Genomic DNA, 19090 nt, shown 5'->3' on the forward strand with positions numbered 1-19090 from the left:
TGTAAGCATAAATTTAAATTTTCATATAACTGCAGTCCATTTAATTACCTGTTTGGTCCATATCTGGCAAGACAATTTTCAAAAAGATACACCAAATATATTAGTATGGATTACATCAGTGGGTTTTGTTTGTTTTGTACTATTATTCTATTTGTGGCATATTCTTAAAGTAAGCCTATACCTTAGATAGCTTGCTTTCTTTTCAAGTAATCAACATTTGGAACAATGATTTGCATATATTGTCTATACGTTCTCAAACAGCTCCACTTTAAATCTTCTTCTTATACTAGTAAAGATAAGCAAGTAATTTGCATTTGTTAAATATTTTACGGTTTACCAAAAATATGGAGGAAATATGTCAATGTAATTCATATTTACTTACAGCATGAGTGTTATACACCCATTTATAATAAAAAAATCAACATAATTAACAGAAAATATTTTGGGTTATATAATTTTTTAAATGGCTTATTAAGAAAATAAATATGACAAGCAAAGACAGATTCATAATCCCACTTCCATGCTTAGTAAACAGTGAAATTAACATGCATACTTAGATTCATCTATGAAAAATATAACTACCTTAAAATCATTTTTTCAAATGCTTTTACTGGAAATGCCACAAAATCAACTGCTTGTTCTGTGTAGGCCCAGGGAATAAATGCAGAGGAGGGCAAAGAACCCAATTAGCAAGATGAGCTAAAAAATAGCAAGACAAACAGATGGACACATATGGCAGCTAGTAGTGTGTCAATTTCTTATGAACTAAAGGTAAAAAAAAAACCAAACCCTTATACTTATTTTGCAGTCCCAAAAGATAATTAAGCATAAGTGAGCTGTGGGTATTTTTTTTGGTCTTATTGAAATAGTAATTTTCAATTATCAATGCAGTGAAGGTTCTGTGTCGCTCCCTCAGAACCAATAATCATTTCAAACTTTGAGATGTATATTTAATGTGTTTGGTGCAGAACAAGCACTACTGATAACTGGCTACCTCTGAAGGATGCCTCCCTGTATTCAGTAAATTGCAATACAGCATCTGTAACAATGTCAAGTGATAACAAATCTCACATCTCATCCCTAAGCCAATCCCATGCGATTAATTACAGTTCTTGGTTTCACCTGCTTTAATAAGGATCCATAAATATCATCCTTGTGAGAAAACATTCAATTCCCCAAATTAATGCTCTCCTGAATGTGAATAGTGTAAGTTTTTGAGGGAGTTGGGTTCATCTCAATTATCACAGACCTGGTGACCTGCCTTTGAAGATATCTGTAACTTTTCTTTTATTACAGACAGATGCCTTAGTCATCTTGCTTCTTTTTAGCCACTGTGAAACTAATGTTCAATCTTAAGAGAAAAGACAGAGATTGAATTCAAGGCAGAATGTTTGCAGTCATTAGAAAATCTTGACTTCTACAAAACTGTTAAGATAATTCTTATCACAAATAACTCTAATAATAAAAATGAAAAGTATAACTTTGTGAGTGAAATTACCAAAAGTCTGCTTAGTCCATTTGTGTTAGTCTGGGCTAATAATCAGAAACAGTAGTCTTTTGTATAAATTATGTAAAAAATTCAATGTTTCACTTAATAAATTAAATAATAATTAAAAGAAGGATTACATTGATTTCATAAGGAAGGAAGCTTATGAAGCCACTGAAAATTTACACTAAAAAAATCTCCCCAAAAAAAGTTTTACAAACTATCATGCTTTGAAAAATTTACAGACTTCAAAGCAGTTAAAGCTAAAAAATTTCATAAATTACTCAAACTATAGCAACGCAGAGAATTTTGCTGCTATAGACCATCTGCCATGTTTTCCATTTTCTTTATACCACTTGCGAAATCAAGATGAAAGCAGAAAAGGACTTTATGACTGTGAGGCAGTCACAGAATCTCACATGAACAGCCTTAAAGAAACAGAAATGGCCTAAACAGAGAAAACTGTGGATGTGGCACGTGTTCCACCTGGAAAGAGGAACTGCAATCAACCTATAAAGTAGAAGCAGGTAACTACAGAAGTCCTAGACAAGTTTAGGGCACAAAAAATGAAGTCCCGGTGTACCACATCAATCCTCCTGCCAGAGTTCTCTCACTGTCTTAATAGCTACTCATCATGCAGCAAGAATCTAGGTCCCAATATAGGACAATTAAAGAAACACCAAGACCCTACATAGCTACAATATGACAATAACATTTTTTTTTAAATAACCAGAAAACAAGCAGTCTCCTTAGAAAGGTATTTAAGTTCTTGAAAAGCTTTTTTAAAAAGAAAGTTAATTAAAGTTTCCCAAATGGTAAATAGTATAGTAACTTCCACTGTCTATACACTAAATTTTACTTTCCATGTTAAAACTGATGTGATGAATAGCTATTGAACCCCATTTGAGATAAAATTTCCTCACGTCATATTTACTTTTCAACTGCTTCAACTAATTTACAAAAATATGCAAAAAATGTAGCATAAAACAAAAATATTCACTATCTACCATGCATCTGTCACTAAAGGAGATGATTTTACACCTTTTTACCAAAGGGCTTAATTCAAGACAGAAAAATAAATTCTCTTTTCATCAAGCTCCCGTCTGTGAAACTCTAATTCAGCATTACATATGGGAATTCTCCTATCGGCATTCATAAACACAGCACATTGTAGCTAGGTAGAGAAACAAAGCTTATCTCCAATGTTTTTTTTACCCTCATCCAACATCTTCCATAGCTTCTCAACTGAAAGGGCTGTTATATCTTCAATCCCTTCTTTATCCTGATAGTCTTGCTTAGTTGCATTTTTGAAGCTCCTTCTTGTGATTGTAGCTTTCAAAACCAAGGGGGAAAACTCTCCTTACCAGTAATGGTGTTCCTTCCTTGGATAATTCACAAGTGCATTTTAACAAAGGGCGTATTTATCCTAATCACAACAGACTGGAGTCTTCCCTTGCAGTGGCCAGAGGAGGAATGCTCTAATCCCTGCCCCACAAACACTGCATGAGACAGAACATACCCACTGCCATTTTTGTACCACTGCCACTTTCAATCAGTTCCTTTCAGATGCAGACATACGTAGAAAAGACTTGTCTTTTCTATCTAATGTATGTATAGACTAGAAACCATTTTCTTTGCAGGGCTCGCCTAAGTATTCTAACAACAGCTGATAGCATGCACTACCCAACCATCAATTCCACAGTGGTGGTTTGAAAAGTTCCATTATAAAAGCGACTGTAGACTTTGAGAATGGCGCAGTGCTTGATATGTGACTTTACGGCAAGATGTCCGAGGTGAGATGTTAAAGAACACAGCTACTGAGGTCACTCAAGTACCAGTAAAATGATGGTATCATAACAGGTTGAAACACAACACCCCATATGTTAGGAAGAATTGCTACACTGAAACAACAGAACCCACTTCCCACAGTGGAAATGAAGAGTCTGGGAAACTTTCTGTAAGGCTTACACATGCAAAGGTAAAGGACGAACACCTTTTTATGTTGAGTATTTAACAATACAGAACTAGCTCGAGAAGCATAAGGCCAACCAAGAACACAAGGAGGTGATTCTCCTAGATTAATTTAATGGTATTTTGATGCAATGAAGAAAGCAACATACTGAGGGACTTTCTGTCTTTCCAAAGGGCAACATGGCAGTTTGACTAGACGATTGTGGCAGGTTCCTTCCAACTGAACTATTCTGTTCTATTCTGTTCTAACATACCTTACATTTCTCTAACCTGGATTTCATTTGCCATTCTACTGTCTCATCACTCAGCATCAGAAGGTCCTTCTGAAGCTATTCAATTGATCCAAATTGTTACTTCTTTTGAAATATCAGACCTTCAAACGCATGCACAGCCCTTTTTCCAGGTCTTTTCTATGATAGTACAAGTCATGTGCATTGTGCAAGACCTGTGTTACGTGAACAGGTCTCAGCACAGACTGTTGCAGATCTCCAAAGACAATGTTCCTCCACTGCAAAAATTTAGCATATATTCTTCCTACTCTCTGATTTTTAAGTTTTAGCCATCTGTTTATCCTTTCAGTACCCTACTACTTGTGCTATGGCTGCTTAGTTTCTTAAACTTCTGGCTAGGGAATCTCTTGAAAGCTTTCTGAAACTCTGAGGAACTTATAATCAACGAGATCGTTTTTACTGATGTAATTTTCCATGTGCAAGGAAACATGATGTCATAGATCTACAATGAAACTTAAACTGGAAGTGCTGAAAAGGCTAATCTAAAGTTTGAAAACAAAAATATCTAGCCAGATTCCAAGTCAAAAGTATACAATCATTTGCTTTATCTGGTTCTTTTCATGGCTGCTTTGCCTTCGTGACACATACTTCAGAAACTTAAGAATTTATCTCATTTTTTACTTCTCAGGCTACAACAAAATCGATGTCAAAAAGCTGCATCTAAAACTTTCAGATGAATCAAAGAACAGAAATTACACATGACAATGCTGAAGACTGACAGAATGCAAAGAAGCTTTTATTTTAGCATCCAATTTTCTGAGAATTAAAGAACAAGTATCAAAGTGGTAGCAGTATTAAAATGAAGGTTGAAAACTGTCAACTTTTGATAGGAAGATTATTTTTAAAGTGTTAGAAACTAGTCAGATGTTCCTAAGTCAAATGAGAGCAAATTAACAGCTTAAATGTTCAGGTTTACATGGGATAGGTACACACTAAAATACAAAGGGAAAAATCTTTAAAAAGAGGCAGCTTACAGTTTACAGAAAGGCAGAAGAGGCTATTACACCAAACAAAATTCCATAGAATTTAAATAGCTTCTATTGTAATTAGAATTATTAATGTAAAGGAACATGCTACTTTATTCAGGTAGAGTTAATTTACCTATTTAATGAGCCAGTGCAAGGAATTCTGAAATGTACTGTGGCAACCTATGCATGGTGATTTAGACATGCATCATTCTTTTAGCAAACAACCTTGTGGATGATCTGCATGGCTTTAGACTCTGGAGATAAAAAGACTACAACTCTCCAAACATCTAGATTATGTGATACAACTTGGTTTCACGGGAAAACAAAGGAAAGACAAAAGAGAAAGAAAAACACAGCTTCATGAGGGTTCTGGGTAGTTCTACTGGAAATGAAAGTACTCTCAGAATTATTTAGAAGTCCTGATATACAAAAACAGAAGGAAACTATAAAGATGTATTTCAAGATGTAAAACAGTCTCTAAACATTCCTGAAAAGAGAGACTGTATGTTTTTATCAAGGAAATACATCAGGCAGTTAAAACTGTAGGTTCTTAATTTGTTGGCTATACCTTTTAACTAAACTTTCCTATCTTTCAATGTACATTTTTTTCTTATGAACCTTTTTTACCTACTGTTCAGGATTTTCTTGTACATATGATGAAAGAAATATTACTTACACGTATATTTCTTTGAAATGGGATGCTCTACTCACATTCGCACTGTGTGCGTACTTCCTGTGTGTTGGTGTCTGCATACAGATATGGGTGAAGTAGCATTTCATCTGGATGCCTTTTGCATCAGCAGAAATATGCATCACCTTACCTTATGCCATGAAATGCAAAAAAAAAAAAAAAAAAAAAAAAAAAAAAAAAAGGCAGTGATTGTCATTACATTCTCAATTCCTTCTAACCCCACATCTCCTATCAGGAGGAATTCTGAAGGAGAGGTAAACAAAGGCTAGTGAATGTGCACTTAAGCAATACATACATATAGAGGAACTTTCTCCATTTCTTTCTTTTAGGTACTTTCTAGGCGTACATTCACCATGTGAGCAAGCTCACAAAGCTCTGTGATGCTCAGTAAGTAAGTGGAAGTTGATTTTAAAATCCTCTGAGGAAATCTGCTCTGCCAAACAAATGCAGCATCAGTCCTGCATGCCTCTGTAATAACAAACGGGCTACTAAAAATGTGAATGGAATTAACAATAGCCATTCTACAAATACTTGGGTTTAGTATCTTTTTTAACAATTCCACTGATGTGGTTTGAACACAGCATAAACTCAAACTGACAGAATCACTTGGGAACCTTTTAACCATTTGGACAGCCTCTGAACAGACATGGTGATGCCCTTTTGATTTCCTGGTCACAGAAACTGCTGTGGAAAATCATCAGAAGGGTCAAGTAATCCTATCCTCCTTTTTTTTGTAAGACCAAGACAAATACTGTATAAGGAACTGTTTTCTCACCTTCCCCCCCCCAAAAAAAACCAACCAAACCACAAAACTACAAACAACCTAAACCCAAGAGAAAACAGTGAGAAAACAGACATATAAACATTCTGATTCCAATTCCATCCTGGAATTCCAATGCAGCTTTGAAACTTTGGAAGGATTCTGAGAAAATCCTGGCCAGGGAAAACTACTGAATACAAAACACGAAGCATGAGAGAGCTTACATATCTCTAACTCATCCTAATACAGATGATAACTGTAGCTAAAACAGAAGCTTGTGACATCTAGAAATTTTAAGTGTTCTAATCAGGGTATAATTATTATTAGTTTGCCTTGAACCCAAATGTATACTAAAACTACTGTAAACAAAAGCGTAAAGTAAGTGTACTGCAAAAAGTGTACTAAGACACTGTAATCAAAACCAGTGTGCAGGTATTTTGTAATACTGTGATGACACAGCCAGATACAATGCATAAATATTTTACGTAAATATGTGAGCAACATGACCACCAAAGGGACAAATGAAGATATGTGCAGACGCAGTAGGCCTCCAAGCAACAACAAATTGCCAAAGAACAAAATAAGCACAAGATATTAACAAGATAAAGGACTGCAAATAGGCAGAACATCCTGTCAAATACACAAGAAGGACAACTGGAAAGACAAAAGAAAATAAGTTAAGCAATATCAGGAGACAGCAAGACATCCCTTCCCCCTTTTTAGGGGAGAGAGGCAAAGAGGATAAAAACATGAAGAGGAAATACAGAAGCAAAAACAAGCCTGCTTCAGTTCTGGCTTCTCTCATCAAAGGGCTCTCAAATCTGATCACCTTAATCTCAATGACTGAAACGAAAGGCTATAGTCATCAGTGCTAATTGTATGGCACCATCCCTGTCGTTTTATGTATTCACAGCTAACCTGGAATACGATTGTTAAAGACTCATATTTTCATATATGTAGTGATAATGATCTAATTACTAAAAATTTGCAGTGTCGTTAATAAACGAATTTGGAAGTTTTGCTTTAAAATGTAAAACTAGCCTGATTTGTCAGTCTTCTAAACACTCCCATCCATTACAGCAATCTGCAATTCTCTGATTTTATATATGTGTGTACATACATACATCTACATATATATACACACACAAAGCGTGTATATCCATGATTATACATATATATCCATTCAGCTACAACAATAAAGACGACATATTCTCAGAGTGGTGGAATTAGTAAGTGTGAACCTTGAAGCATTCTTAACCAAGTTTCAGTTGGACATGGGATTCCCAATAGGTGGAAAAATTTAAGCAATTGTTTACACGATGTAGGTATAGTATCACTCCATTCACTCCTTTTCTGCTTTACAAGGCTGCCATAGCTCATGAGGGAGCTCCTGAATGCATGGGGTTGTAGACATAGGGGTTACAGTAGAATATCAAACTAGATTTGCTACTCACCACAATTCTAGAAGCCATGTAATTCACAGCAAATACAGCTCAGGTTTTGCAAAACCTGACATCTTCCGCTTCAAAAAAATGATGGAGAAAGAACAGAGAGAAAATGAAACAACACAGAAAGGAGGTCAACAGCCTATCTTTTTGTCGCAGACTGTGGTAGTGTATCTCTTTATAGAAGAACTTCACAGGTGGAAAGAGATTAAGCTACCATCATGGAATAGCCAAAGACCTACACTGATAAAATATTCATACACAAATGGCTGGGTTGATGATAAGCAGGTGTACTGGTTTTGCCTGGGATGGAGTTAATTTTCTTTGTAGCAGCTCATATGGTGCTATGCTTTGAATCTGAGACCAAAACAGTGGTTTGGTCTGTGTTTCAGCTATTGCTGAAGAGTGCCATGGTCTTCTCTGTTTCTCATGCTGCATCGCCAGCGAATGGGCTGGAGGTGCACAAAAACTGGGAGAGGACACAGCCAGGACAGCTGACTCCAACTGACAAAAGCGATATTTCATACTATATGACGTCGTGCTCAGGAATAACAGCTTGGGGAAAGAAGGAGGAAAAGGGGGCACATTTGGACTTAGGGCATTGGTCTTCCCAAGCAGCCATAACACATGATGAAGCCCTGCTTTCCTAGAAATGACTAAACATCCATCTGCCAATAAGAAGTAGTGAATGAATTCCTTATTTTGCTTTGCTTGCACACACAGCTTTTGCTTTACCTATTAAAGTGCCTTTATCTCAACTGACAAGTTCTCCCACTTTCACCGTTCTGATTCTCTTCCCCATCCTGCTGGGGAGAGGGAGTGAGCAGCTGTGTGGTACTTAGCTGCTTACCAGGGCTAACCCACAATGGTGGGAAAAACAGTAACTCCTGGATGTGATAGACACTCTGGACTACTTAGGACACATGGTTTTCTTTTTAGTAACCACAGCAGTACTCCTCTGTCCTGTAAATGCTCTGCCTTGTGGCTAGCAGTATCGCTCTTCCAGTAGATACTGGTGTAGTTAAGTCCCCCATAAGTAACAGGTTGTGTGATCATGTGGCTTCCTCCAGCTGTTTAAACTATGTAGAAATATAATATAATACTCGTATCTCTTTCTAGATATTGTAATTACTTGTCTGATATTTGGATTGCAAGAATACATTACTTATTTTTACATCACTAATTGTCTACTATACTACAGCTGTTAATTCTGAATTGTCAGGCAACTGAGACAGTATTGTATATCCACAGATGTGAAAATACATAAAAAGGTAGCAATGCCCAGAACTTCACAATACAAGAGTATCCAAGTGAGAAGAATGAAGGACAAGAGGGAAAGGCACGTTAAGATGGCTGAAAGCCAGCCACAAAACCTCAAGAAACATCTACTCACATTTCTATGCTCTGGTAACTTTCCCAGAGTCAGTCCCCTCTCCAGGCATGATCTGGTCCAGGGACTGATAAGTTCACACCGTTGGCACAACCAGCATTTTAGGACAGGGTGAAGGACTTTTCTGTTTAGCAAAGAGGAATGGCACTCTACTGCTCATCTCAAGGGCCTAATCTGTTTTCCAGAAGACATCTAAAACAGCACAACTTTTTGATTTACTCAAGGTAGACTACAAAACCACAAATGGCTGTTAGACCAGTGCCTCTCAGGCAGCAGACACAAACCAGTTCTTTGCTTCTCTTTTCTTCCTTCACCTGCAGGGTTTCAGGAAAAAAAAAAAAAACAAAACACCTAAAACTGACTTCTGCCATCACTCTCAGGATCCTAGATGGTCATTTACCACCAGCTGGCATGCAATCCTAGTCAAAGCAGTGTCCAAGTTATCTTATTTATATAAGTGATCTGCGATGGAATGACTCCAGCCTAGATATTCACATAGAAAACTGCAGCATTGTTCTTTCACTGTGTGTGCTTTAAGATGCTAAGCCTCAGAAACAGAGTCCAGCTACTCAGGACTGAAATGTTTGATGTTATTGCCTCCACTGACTCTGATCACATTTCAGACCACGGCTCACCAGTATCCAATCTCTATATGTTAGTCCACCTAGCAGGAAGATACTTGGCAAATGACTTTAGACTGAATTACAGTTTAACTGCCAGGGGATGGTAGAAAATTTACTGACTAAAGGAGGATTCTTTGATCAAACTCCAGGCCCAGGGCAAGGAAGAAGAAAAGGACTGGGCCTGACTTCCTGCACTGTTTTCATAGGGACTTCCTGGAGTACAAAACTAGTGAAAACATGCCACAGTACAGTACTATTTCAGAACAAAAAGTAGGCACATCAAATGCAATGATGCCTCTAGACAGTCCATACGCTAAGAATTTAGCCAGACTGAAAAACGAAGGTGGACAAATTCCTGGAAGAGAAATCTATCTAAAACTCACATACAAAGGCATGGCATCCAGCTCTGATAATTCTTGAATTATCAGATAATTCCTGCATAGAGTGCAGGAGAATATTCTGGGCAATGTCACTAAAAGCTTCATGTTTCCTGTCCTTATATTCTTTCCTAGGCACTTGTGAGCCACTGTCAAAGACAGACTACTGGGCATGATGGAGCTGTGGTATTTCCAAAATTTGTCATAAATACAGCACTGGAGATACTGGCACCTCACACACATCCTCTGTTTCATGTTATGGTGAGCAAAGGCATAATTCATTTCTACCTGCAAGAGTTCAAGACTACGCTGTTGTCCCTGTACTGGCTTCAGTTATCAAGGAATAGATGTCACTTCTAGCAGGGAGGAGGGCATGAGTGGCACCCATCATAATGCAGACTAGCATTCTGAGACTGATAAAGATGACATTTCAGGAACGGCAAAGAATGCCATCCTGTCTATGCAGGAAGGTATCCAAGTCATTAAAAGAAGTCCTACCTGTACAATGTACATTCAGCTGATAGAACCAGTCAGGGAATCCACAAGTCTTCCTTGGCAGTCCACAAATCTCTGTAGAGAACGATGCATTGCAATTGCCACAGTTAAAAACATTACATAGAGAAAGTAATATAAACAGACTCCATGTACTACCCCAAGACAGATGGGAACTCCCCTTGAACATATCCTTTATAAGCTTGGTTCTTTTCAATACGGGTGATTTGCAGATATATTTTCTACAATTGACTATGAAAAGACTCATATTTGACTCACTTAGGCTGAGGTCATTCCTCAGGTACGAGCTGGGGGCTGGCACACTCCAAAGAAAAGTATCATTCTTCTATTCAATAGGGACAGGTGCCCAGAAAATGGAAGAACAGGTGTCAGATATCCTAGGCTTCTACACAGAAAAATTCTAGACCCAATCCTGCTCTCACCTCAATAGGACGATCTAGTTCAATTTTCTCAACCAACATTCTGTGCAGTGAGGGCTGACACTTCATGAAAGCAAACAGGCAAAGAGAATCATCCTTGACAAGACAGCCGTTTCCTCCAAACTTTGCAGTACAACATGATCACACATGCCAAATCACAACATTTCATGTCAGCTCATGCTGCTGTATTCCATAAAACAGGATAACCCTAAATAAACACTCTGGGATCACAGCTTCACCAATGGTGACAATTACAGCAACAATTAGGCAATTACTGCAAACCAATGGCTTGTATAAACATACTGATGCCATCACAAGGCATTCAAGAGGTAAGCAGTTCAAAAACAAAGAAGCCTATGTAGCAAAAGTCCAAAGTGCTCTGAAGTAGCTGCTGCACCGTGGTACACTCCTGCTTATGTGCAGCAGGGATGCAACTTATCTCTCCGAAGAGTCTCAGGCTTGGGAAGAATGGACATGAGCCAGTCCCCACTAAATGTCTCAAGGAACAGGTGTAGTCAGTGAACATATTTCTCTCTGAAGTCCTTTTCTGACTATACTACAATGTTATGTTCACTGTTACTTATTCTTTGTTATATTTAAATCTTTTATTCTTTGCTGCACAATGATCCAGCATGAACAGACTGGCTTGCAAGTGAACCTATCTAATATTAACCTATAGTCTGGCTGTTTGGGCATTCTCTTGGAAGGTGAAGTAGTACGCTCCAATAGCTAGTAACTTTCTGAATTTGGCTTCCCACTTCCCTGTCCCTTTCTCTAGCCTATGATCAAACAGGTGGTCAGCTCATCAACGATACCTTTTTCCAAGTTATATTAAATAAAATTCAGTACTCTCCAGTGTAAAATAACTCCTTTGCTTCTGTTCTGGATAAAGAATTTTGGACTTCTAAAATTTATAGCTACTGCACTATATATGTCTATTTTACATTAACTGTATGAGCATTATACACCAAGTCATAAATTATTTTAAAGACCTGTTGAACTATGCATAGTAGGGCATATTTAGCATAGGCAAATGCCTCCCAAAATATTTCTAATCAGAAGTACCCTTGAAAAAAGGGATACCTTGCTAGTCATTGTGAGAAGATAAGCCCTCCTTATGAGACTGTATTTGGTTTTGTATATTTTATAAGTTTGTATACAAAAAGTTCAATGTTACAAATAGTACTTCCTTTCTTATAATCTAGTAAGAATTATATTATATTTAGCTTGTTTTCACTTAGCTTGCAGCAGGTAAAATTCTTGGTCTCTTCAGCCTGGAAAAGAGGAGACTGAGGGGAGCTCTCATCGCAGTCTACAGCTTCCTCACGAGGGAAGAAGGATGGGCAGGTGCTGATCTCTTCTCCCTGACGACCAATGATAGGACCCAAGGGAACGGCAGGAAGATATGCCAGGGGCGGTTTAGGTTGGACCTTAGGAAAAGGTTCTTCGCCCAAAGGGTAGTGGAGCACTAGAACAGGTTCCCCCGGGAGGCAGTCATGGCGCCAAGCCTGACAACATTCCATAAGCAATTGGACAATGCCCTCAGACATATGGTATGATGATTTTGGGGGTTGTCTTATGCAGGGACAGGAGCTGGACTTGATGATCTTTGTGGGTCCCTTCCAACTCAGGACATTCTATGATTCTAAATTGCAATTCTTTATGGTATTCTTATTTAAATCTTTAAAGAACTTTAAGAAACATAGCCCATAAATAGAACTTAAATTCTTAACATAAAATCCTGAAAACAGTCTGCCAAAACACATCAATATGAAGAAATTTACATTCATTTGGATGTGACCTATAATTTTTCAGGATGACAGCTTGGGCATGTGATGTATGCAAAGATCACGTATTCCGCTTTCAGAAGGCCAACTTCCATAGCATTTAACCTGTCCTTGACATCTGCTAATGTTTATTATGTCCATTATTACCTATGTATGTATCCTGTACCAAATATTTCTCATAATACTTTAAACAAGTGTGATATATTTTAAGAATATCAATATTCCAAATGTCTAATATTTACAAATATAGAAGATTTGTTACAAGACTGTGACTTCCAGTCAACTCAACAACAGATTTTGTCCTTTTACCTATGCAATGTATGTGAGATACCTGCTTTTACAATTTCTTGTAAAGGGTGCTTGCTCATTAGCAGTGTATGAGTATAATTCACTTGATACTTAGCCTTCTCTCAGCTACCCTCTCTTCCAGAGAACTTCCAGTGTCAGGCCGTAGGATGAACTAACTGTATCAGCAATACCAGGCCAATCCACTTCTGGTGTTTTCTTTCCTCAGGATCCTTGGGACAGAAACCAAGGAACAAGCACTGTACTAGACAAGCCCTTCCAGTGGTGGCACATTTTCAGTGGGCTGATTTTCAAAGGACCAAAGAGCCCACTTCCTGCCATAATGGCAAATGCAATCTCATGCCAAAGGAGAGTCCCTAAGTCTTCAGAAGAAGATAGTGGCTGGAACTAGACAGCCATCACAGAATGATCCACAGCCTTTTCCTGGTATTGTCCCACAAAGATTTTTGGGAAGAGTTCAGGAGTAGGGCTAATCAATTGGTTTTGATGGCAGAAGCTCACTCTAAACTACTCGGAGTAGTACACATGGAAGTCTACAGTGAATAAGCCTAATATTTCTGGAGTGGGACAAAAATATTTTTTAAAAATTACTCTAACATTTTACTTTCAGCTCTCCAGCAATACAAGGGAAAAATTTAGGCCTGAGAAGTTTGGTAAATGTTCTCCCCTTGGCCAGTTACTGTGACCTTGTTTGTTACTTATAAAGGAAAACGAAGATATGGTATTTTTGTTCAGTTGAAATATTTGAACTGCCTGCTAAGACTGCTGTTGATTAGTAATTACATGCAAGGTCAAGCTGCTTTGACACCACACAGTTTTGATAAGGTGCTTCCATGGTTAAGCTACAAAACCACTGTGACCTTAATGTTACTATCAACTCAAGTTTGACGTAAATGTGAAAAAGTGATTTGTGTAGCCAGGAAATATTACATATCAAAATGTATCAGCAAGTCTAGCTGAAAAGTAAATAAGTAAACAAAATATAAACAAATGTATGTGTGTGTTTTTATATATATATTAGAAATATTTTTCATATATACACATAAAAAAAAGAGGGTTGTTCCTTGAAGCTTATTCTGAGGTAATGTTTACTATATTACAGGATTCCATTCTGTCATACCTTGTGAAAGGTAAACAAGATAATAGGAAGGACTTGTGATAAAACACAACAGCTTTTATTCCAGTTATAAAAATGTTCATTCTTCCATCTATCTGCTGAAGTAAGCCTGTGAATTCTCATTACAATTTCAGCATGGCTGGTCATAAAAAAAAAGGGTAGAAAAAGTTAAAAAAAGATAATTGGATTCTTACGTGATTGAAATATAGTCTGACACTTCTAAGTAACACTATACCTTCTGCCAGTGAACAAAAAGTTACATGGCATGGCATGTCACTAAATAAGCTATGAGATTTATCCACTTGGAAAGCTGGGCCCTATTTAGTCTGTTATTTACGGAAGTTAGAACATTATGATTTTATTATAAAATTAGACACAAAACCAGACTACAACTTCTCAGTAACATATTACTATGTATTCTCTGTATTGACATTAAATCTATGTTAGATTTGCTATTAAAATGTAAGGCCAATATTCCGAGAGACACGAGGCGCTCCTAATGGCATGAAATGGTATTGTGTCTTACTCAAGTATTTACTTCTATAGACAAAAGTGAACTATTCAAGAACAGTAAGTCACCAGAGGCACAGCTTTAATTATATTTGTTTAATTCTGGAAAGAAGCACTAGTGAGTAGAATGTTCTCTTGCCTGTAAACAGACACTTCTGTAATGGAAAAAGTCCAAAGATTTCTTAGTGGGACAGACCATCATTCAATAATGATGATGGAGAAGACTTACATAAAATTTAGAACTATCAAACTCATTGAAACAAACCTCATGGTTTCTTACAACAGCTATGATGAGAAAGTCCATGTATTAATTTCATACAGTACAATAACTACACTACAGACTCCTCGGTAAGTCAAAGCTCAAGAAAACTCATATAACAAAATGTTGTACCTCTTATCTTACTTAAAACTAATCTGCGATGACCTCCTGAAACTGCTTAACAAGAAATCTTCCTCTAGGATAAGCAAAACTTCCTCTGCAGTTTCTCCTTCCAGTTACTGAAGCTCACTATGGAATTTTGCTATGAAATGAGGCCAGACAGATTTTCACTGGGCTTTCTAAATTCAATTAGCTTATGCTGAGGCAATGAATACAAAGAAAGAGTTATCTATACTAAAGAGAAGTGATAAGATTGTTTTATAAGAGGTAAGAGACATGAAGACAGGGGAACAACATGCAAAAGAGAAACCAAGAAATAGGAGGAGAGAAGCAAACAAAAGGAAGGGACTGAGAAAAGCTGGAGAAGATGGAAACCTGCAGCAGTAAAGCACACTGGCAAGGAACAACTGCAGATAATGGAAAAGGACAATATATGGAGAAATAGGCAGAAATATAACAAAAGGAAGATGAAACAGCTAGGCAGAAAGGCACATTCCCACACGCAATCTGAAATTCAACTCAAAATTCTCAAATCTTTAAGTGTTTTGTAGAATAGCTGACTGCCAGTAAATCCATTGAAAATTATGTTTCAATGGCCTAGTAATAAATAACATACATAGTGGAGAGGACAACCTGCTAATACCATCAGCATCTCCATCTACTCAAGTAATACAGGGCTGTGTTAATAGGTATGGATGATGACTGATGATAACTCACATGACAAGAAAATATAATAACATTTACAGTTTATATTTAATGAAGTTTTAAAAGTACCAAGAAAAGACATAAAAATAACAGAGAAGTCATAAAGGCAATGACAGTCATTTCACCACTACATAAGCAGAAGCTATTAAAATTTTTTATCCATGAGAGTAACAGTAGTACCCCATCAGAAAGGAGTCAGATGTCCAGTATTTCACAGGAGTAGATGGAAAGTACTTGCTATTACCAATTATTGGAAGCTTGGAGAAGTTTCCACTTTCCTTAAGAACTGAAGGGGTTTGGAACAGAAGCTTGTTCATTTACATTTGACAGTTTCCCACCATTCTCCTGGAGAAACTGGCTGCTCATGGCTTGGACACGCATACTCCTTGCCGGGTAAAAAACTGGCTGGATGGCCAGGCCCAAAGAGTGGGGGTGAAAGGAGTTAAATCCAGTTGGCGGCCGGTCACAAGTGGTGTTTCCCAGGGCTCAGTATCAGGGCCAGTTTTATTTAATATCTTTATCAATGATCTGGATGAGGGGATCGAGTGCACCCTCAGTAAGTTTGCTGACGACACCAGGTTGGGCGGGAGTGTTGATCTGCTGGAGGGTAGGAAGGCTCTACAGAGGGACCTGGACAGGCTGGATCTATAGGCCAATTGTATGAGGTTCAACAAGGCTCAGTGCCAGGTCCTGCACTTGGGTCACAACAACCCCGTGCAATGCTACAGGCTTGGGGAGGAGTGGCTGAAGAGCTGCCTGGTGGAAAAGGACCTGGGGGTGTTGGTTGACAGCCGCCTGAACATAAGCCAGCAGTGTGCTCAGGTGGCCAAGGCAGCCAATGGGATCCTGGCTTGTATCAGGAATAGTGCGGCCAGCAGGACCAGGGAGGTGATAGTGCCCCTGTACTCAGCACTGGTGAGGCTGCACCTCCAATACTGTGTTCAGTTTTGGGCCCCTCACTACAAGAAGGACATCGAGGTGCTGGAGCGTGTCCAAAGAAGGGCAACGAAGCTGGTGAAGGGTCTGGAGCACAGGTCTTATGAGGAGCGGCTGAGGGAGCTGGGGTTGTTTAGTCTGGAGAAGACGAGGCTGAGGGGAGACCTTATCGCTCTCTACAACTACCTGCAAGGAGGTTGTAGCGAGGTGGGGGTCAGTCTCTTCTCCCTAGTAACAAGCGATAGGACGAGAGGAAATGGCCTCAAGTTGCACCAGGGCAGGTTTAGACTGGATATTAGGAAAAGTTTCTTCAGTGAAAGGGCACTGGACCAGGCTGCCCAGGGAAGTGGTTGAGTCCCCATCCCTGGAGGTATTTAAAAGCCAGGTAGATGTGGTGCTTAGGGACATGGTTTAGTGGTGGACTTGGCAGTGCTAGGTTAATGGTTGGACTTGATGATCTTAAAGGTCTTTTCCAACCTAAACAATTCTATGGTTCTATGATTTTATAATGAGTAGAGACAATTACTGAAATTTCAACACTACTTAGCAAAATTTAATAGTACAACTTAAAAATTAGAAAGCTATAAGAATTGTCTTGCTTGGATAACAAGTCAACTCAGACCACCAGAACTACCACCTCAGTATCAACCTGCAGTGCCACCAAAATCGCTTCATTTTAGTTCTTGACTGAATACTGAATATTGTAAGACTCAATTACTGTGAAACAATAATTATTTTTTTGCTCAGTTTCTAGATGTGACCTCACCTGTGTCTACCTACAGGAAATGAAACTCTGCTTTTCCCTGGACACAAAAGCATTTCCACTAGTGCCACTTGAATGTTTTCTGTGGGATTAGCATCTGAGCACTTTGTAACATTTACAAGTGTCATAAATGTCATTTTCATAGGGAGTCATCATCATTGAATTAAACATTTGATCCTCACAGATTTTTTGAAACATTACTTATAATGAAAACCTAAACATAATGCAGGAAAAAAATTTAAAATGTTTCCATTTTCAGCTGCTCTACTACCAACTCAAACTCTAGTTTTACAGCCTCTTACTAAATTTTTCAAAATAACCCAAGCATTTCTCAGTACAATGCAGTTCTTCAATTTAAAGTAGTTATCAGCACAGACAGAGAATAGGTAACATAAAAGTTTAAAGTATATTGGCAAATACATATGTTCAGAAATAGTTTTATCATAGTTATTTAATTAGTTTTGTGATTTTATAAACTGTTTCAAGAGTCCCCTTTGAATAATGTCATGTTTAATAGTGTCCTGATGTAGCATGTTAAAACTATGCCAGTAACAGTAAGTAAAGATAGCGCACACATCTTCCCATGGTGTTGTGCTTGCTGCATCCAACAGACTTAGATTGGCAGCATAGTCACAGCAATTTCCACAATAGGTCCTGAAACTCAAACACCTGGATATACCTGCACATACCTCTACGCAGATGGCTAGCCGTAACTCCTAGTATGATTATCTCCAATGATACATCAGCTACTATATAATCCCACACTCTTTGGGGACATACTGTCCACTTAGTAGAGATATAAAGACATCCCTTCCATGTTAAAGGAGACTTATTTCACCTACCATAAGAGTATACCATTTCCCAGAACTGTTATCGGAAAATTATTACCATTTTAATACCTATTATGAGTAGATAAATGAAATTGCTTTGAGTATCTTTCAGACATTTTTACATACCAGCGTTGTGTTCTTCCTATTATCAACACATAGTTTCAGTTTAAGATTCTCACTTGTTCCCGTCAACTGATTCTAGAGAATAATGATATAGTGTAAGACTGTTTTACAAGAAAAAGAGATAATCTTTTCTTTCCATTAGAATCACCCTGTTTCCTTAATCTTCTGTGACTATTTAAGATATCACCAGTTGTCCCTATTTCTCATGCAGTACCAATTGCTTTCTTGTGACAAAAGCCTAGAGCGTCTCAATTTTATCATGATTTTTTTTCTCATTAAAGAACTAGATTGTGAAAAAGCATAATTCATGTACTTAATGCTAGATGAGTTTACATCTAAAACTAACAGAAGGAAAAGACATACCAGCATCTCCTTTAGTATAATGTCTGCATTAATAAGATATTCAAAAGAATGAACAGAAAGAATGAATTCATTTTCCAGAGTTACTCAGAGAAAGTCATGGCAGTCTCTCCAAATGTTATCAGCCAACTTCAATGTGATGTCTGTTGCAGCTGATTGCAGAGATATCTCGTTACTACAACCAGCTTCAGTCAATCCACTTATTGTCAGGTATGCGTTTTCTTCTTTTTACACATGACTGCAGATAAAATAGTAAAATATTCTCACTGATAGTTTTAGTTAACTTATTGCTTTCATATAGTCATTGTCTTTGGAGAATACTGTAGAATGGAACAGAATTA

The 19090-nt window shown here is 37.8% G+C and overlaps 1 protein-coding gene across 11 annotated transcripts in view; it reads right to left on the reverse strand.

Annotated features, from left to right (window-relative positions):
• SGCG (sarcoglycan gamma) overlaps positions 1-19090 on the reverse strand; it is a 151571-nt gene that overhangs the window by 119536 nt on the left and 12945 nt on the right. For 4 of the 11 annotated variants that reach the window (XM_087759360.1, XM_087759358.1, XM_087759353.1 and 1 more), the window contains exon 2: positions 10500-10571. The exons of the other annotated variants lie outside the window; for them this stretch is intronic. The gene's annotated coding sequence lies outside the window, so the exon portion shown is untranslated. The remainder of the gene's footprint in view (positions 1-10499; positions 10572-19090) is intronic. 11 annotated transcript variants of the gene reach the window in all.

The sequence above is a fragment of the Nipponia nippon genome, unplaced genomic scaffold, assembly GCF_047370975.1.
Source record: "Nipponia nippon isolate SJK-2023a ecotype South Korea unplaced genomic scaffold, ASM4737097v1 scaffold_2, whole genome shotgun sequence".
NCBI lineage: Eukaryota > Metazoa > Chordata > Aves > Pelecaniformes > Threskiornithidae > Nipponia > Nipponia nippon.